Source organism: Vicia villosa, linkage group LG5, assembly GCF_029867415.1.
Source record: "Vicia villosa cultivar HV-30 ecotype Madison, WI linkage group LG5, Vvil1.0, whole genome shotgun sequence".
NCBI lineage: Eukaryota > Viridiplantae > Streptophyta > Magnoliopsida > Fabales > Fabaceae > Vicia > Vicia villosa.
The window spans coordinates 150208993-150213829 of NC_081184.1; the positions used below are offsets into that span (position 1 = coordinate 150208993).

Below are 4837 nucleotides of genomic sequence, written 5' to 3' on the forward strand. Positions count from 1 at the left end.
GTAACTGAATAGACTTTGTGACAAAAAATAAATAAATAAACTGCATAGAAAAATATTGCAAATTGAATTAACAATTAAAAAAAATAAACAAATAGAATTAATATAAGGTGTCAACTATGCTTGTAGAGTTTGAGGGAGAATCTTGTTTGGTTTATTTAATCTGAAACTCAACTCACTTAGAGGGAGAGGGAGATGCATCTTGTATGATATGGTTGATGTGAGGTGAATGTTGAGAAGTTAGTATTTGCATTATGTTACTTAGGTTACCTGCTTTTAGTCCCACATCGCTTACATAAGTTTATATTGAAGCATTTATATAACACAGTCAAGTGACACCAGTTTGTCCCTTCGGGGACATCCGATAAAATTGGAACGATACAGAGAAGATTAGCATGTATACTTAAATTCTTTTTCTGATTTGGTTATTTTACTTTCATTGTTATGTATACTTTCATTTCACTCAAATGGTTCACCATATGGATAACATCATAGCTTTCAATTGAATTCTGTGTTAGAGAAAACATCAAATTCATTATATACATAACATCATAGCTTTCAATTGAATTCTGTGTTAGAGAAAACATCAAATAATAGATTGCCAAATTGTGTTTGTATCTCATTCATATACGCAAATTTCACCCATTTTCCCAATCAAAGGGAAAAAGGAAAATATTTACAAGATGCCTATATTCTACAAAATCTCAATACTAATCTATGTTACTCTCTTGCAGTTGCACATTTATAGACCATTCAAGCTACAAGTAATATGCAAGAAACACATGTTCCGTGCAAGGAATTGTGACACCGCCCATTCGATGATCATATCTGAATTCTTCTTTTAATGATGATGTTTGGCTATTGCTAAATGATGCCCGTCTTATAGCTGCAGGTAAACGGAAACCCATTTCAAATGTTTTGAACAACAAACAATCTAAAGCTCTCAAAATTTATGGGAAAAAAAAGGTATCTATCTTTTGATGCTTGAGTAAGTAAGTGATTTGTGAATGTGATGGATGTGAAGGAAAGTTGTGTATTTTTATAGTCTTCATTCGAGAGTTTCTTGAAATCCTCTTCTCTGTGAAATTAATTATTGTTAAAGAATGGTGTCCATGAGATGAGAGATCCACATGCTATTGTCTTTTAATGTCTCTCCATCACTTTCTCAATAAAAGGATTAACCACTTGGAAGTCAATTTGCTACTCATACTTTTGTAGACATGTCACATGTTCTCTTCATATCGATAATGCGCTTCAATACCCGTATATAGCTACCCACCAATAATTCTCTTGTTAGCGTGTATTATAATGGTTAGTTGGCTACAAATCTTCAATATTAGGGAGGCTACATTGAACACATATAGAGGGCTTGGTCATTAGTCATGCTGCTGACCAGAAGGTACATAGCAATTGAACAACAGTTCCAAAAAGAGATAAGTATATGTTTGGAGTTTGGACCCACAACTACCAGTAACAAAAATATGCTATTCTGAATATTCAATTTCAAGTCAACAGTCCTATATATCTGCAGTCTTCTGAATATGTCTAGCAGCAACTCCGCTGTCCAATGATTTGTTTTCTGCATATAAGAATAATTAGCCAGTAGAACCTTCTTAATTCATGAAATTCTCTTAGGAATAATTAGCTTGTAGGATAAGGCACGACGTTTTTTCCTACTCAAGTATCAGGAGCCATGAATAAGTGCCAAACTAGGTTACTGCTGCTTTCAAGTATCAGACCATGTCAAGTTCTCCGTTTAAAACCGATAAGATATACAAGGAAACAGCAGGCTAATCAAGAGATCATTGCATAGACTGGACGAGTTTCTAGCCTTTAGGAACTTTCAAATTTCTAAATGAGATGAGATTATTTGATACTTGAAATTCATGTTTTACTACTATTCTTTTTGTAGATTATGGCTGTTAGTGGGAGACTTTTCATAATTTGATGGGATTGGCTTCTGTTTTAAAATCTAACTAATTGTGTGTCTATGATATTAATACATGCTATGTGCAGACTCTATTTAGTCATGCAGCAGACTCTGTTTAGTCATGCAGTTCAGCCCCCGAAACATGTGAGCTGAAACTTTTATTGTCTAGTTAGTCTCTTCACTAAAAGTATATTTTTAATTTAAGTGAATACTCCAATGCAAGCAGTTCATGTCTTCATGATAATCTTTTGATTAGAAAAATACATAATAATATACACTTTTATGAATGGTGGAGGATGCTAGGAGCTTAAAGTAAAGGGTTGCCTCTAACTGAGTGCATCTGCTGATTGAGTACACAGGAAGGTCCTTGCGATTTCCGTCTCTACCACCTTCGTTAAACATCAAAGGAAAAATGCAACATACAAAATTATTGGTATGTTTCTTTTTTCATTTTCATTTCACTTCTACTGACCTGCTTCCAATGTTCTATCACGTGCTATACAAAATGACGATAGTTCGAGGAGCTTTCTTATATATTATAGCTGAACCCAGAGAACTGGCAGTGGGAGACTTTCCAAAATTGGGTTAAGAAGTGGTAAATCTGAATTCTATTATTTGATGGGATTAGCTTCTGTTTTAGAATCTAATTAATTGTGCATCTATAATATTAATACATTCTTTGTTTAGTCATGCAATCCAGCCCCTGAAACATATAGTCTGCAATTTTTTTTTGTCTAGTCAGTCTCTTTACAAAAAAGTAGAAGAAAAAAGTGGTCACTTGAATTATCATGCTTCAGTGCAAAAATGAATTATGTTGCTTGCTAAAAGTAAAAAAAAAGAAAAAACTTCCCTAGAGTGATTATACAGTTCTTTTGCAGCATCCTTGTTGCAAAAGTTAAAGAGAAATTGACCAAAATAATGAGTACAAACGGTAATATATTCTGTAGAGTTTAGGGTTTAAAAGGCCGGGTTCATGTAAGTTGATGATTGAATCTCACAGGAGTTGGAATAGTTGAAGGAGCTTTTTTTTTTTTAAATTTATCACAGCTTAATTGCTCTGCCTAGATGAAGAAGCAGCTGATAGAAGCTTAAGTCATCTAAGAAATTTGTAAGCTTAAGTCTGTCTGAGAAATTTGCAAAGAACCACCAGTTTGTAATTTATAATTTATACGCAAAGCATATAGGAGACCATTGAGTTGAGTTGTTGAATACATTGTGTCATTATGATTAGAAAACTAGTAACAAATAATCTCTTTCTGAACTTTTCGTTCAGATGGACATTCTAACCCATTCCAAGGGTAGGAAAGGGAAAAAAACCTTTACAAGTAAAAAATTATGAATATTGTACAAAATGTCTGCTAATCTATGTCAGTATCCTTCATTGTAGTATCTATTGCACATTGAAGCGAGAAGTAATATGCAAGAAAACATCTTCCGTGCAAGAAATTGTGAGGCCGCCCATTGGATGATCATATCCAAACTCCTCCTCTGCTTGACTCAATAAGTTTTGAAATGAAGTTTGGTTCAAATATGACACGGGGATAACAAACCGCTTCCTTTCCTCTCCGACGTACACTGCAAGATACCCCTTTGGCACATTCAATGCTTTTGAGGATGTTTGGATACTGCTAGGTGATGACCGTCTAATAGCTGCGGGTAAACGAAAACCCATTTCAAATGTTTTGAAGAAAAAACTGAATTTCTCAGATGTAAGAAAAATGTATCTGTGTTTGATTGCTTGAGTGATTTGTGATGGTTGTGAGAAGGACACTATATTTATAGTTTCCAAGAGTTTCTTGAAATACCTTTGCTAGAGAAATTATTTATATAATGATGGGGGCCATGAGATGAGAGATCACATGGTGTTGTCTTCGACGCCTTTGTCAAAGATCGACTAGTTCGATAAGAGTGCCAACCACTCCTTCTTAATGAAAGGCTCATAACTCTGCTTGTATGATGCCTACTCATTTCTTTTCAGACATGCATCAAACATGGCACATGTTATCTTCACAGTGATCACATAATGTTGATATCTTAAGTGAAGAATTTTGAGAAATATCATCCATAAACTAAAAAACTATTTATGAATGGTGAATATTTATTGTTCTTGACTTAGTTCTTAGTTGGAAACTATAGTTCTCAAGAGATCACATGATAGTGTTCTTAGTTGGAAACTATAGTTCTCAAGAGATCACATGATAGTGTCTAGAGGTTTTTGAGAATGTAATTACATGTATGTCCCACATTAGAAGCTCTGCCAACAAGAAAGTGCTATGCACATATAAGAATATACCCACTAATTTGTAAACCGTTGCCATGGCATTATTATTATGTTTCAGACAGGCTGAAGACATCTCTAATTTTCTTCAACAACTAATTTTGATATGTTTCATACACTGGCATTTTGTAACTTTTAAACTCTGATATGCTTCATACACTGGCATTTTCTAACTTTTAAACTCAAGTTGGAGACATTTAAAAAATAGGATAGAAACCCAAGTTTTGTTTTTTTCATTATTTAAAATCTCACCAAACCATATCAGAATAAATTGATTCAAGAAACAAATCTCATTCAACTTAGAACTTTCACACAATCAGAAGTTCTAACCATTTTCGTTGCCTCATATTCAACTCTTTTTATCAAATAGATACTTTAAACTCTTGTGATCACTGAATACTTCGAATCTGGAACCATAGAGATAATGCCTCCATATCTTTAGCACAAACACTATTGCAGCCAACTCTAAATCATGAGTAGGATAGTTTCTTTCATGAATCTTCAATTGTCGCGAAACATAAGCCACTTTGTCGTCTTGCATCAGCACACCGCCTAAACCCATCTTAGAAGCATCACAATACACTACAGACGATTCATTAGGATCTGGCAAAATCAAAATTGAAACAATAGTC

General features: G+C 34.0%; 1 long non-coding RNA gene and 1 pseudogene across 1 annotated transcript; both read left to right on the top strand.

The window, feature by feature from the left end:
• Positions 1-342: 342 nt before the first annotated feature.
• LOC131608310 (U6 spliceosomal RNA) lies at positions 343-395 on the top strand (annotated as a pseudogene).
• Positions 396-440: 45 nt separating this feature from the next.
• LOC131603146 (uncharacterized) lies at positions 441-3983 on the top strand. The gene is made up of 2 exons (XR_009284248.1): positions 441-2360; positions 3315-3983. It is a non-coding gene; the product is annotated as an uncharacterized LOC131603146 (long non-coding RNA).
• The last annotated feature ends 854 nt before the right edge of the window (positions 3984-4837 follow it).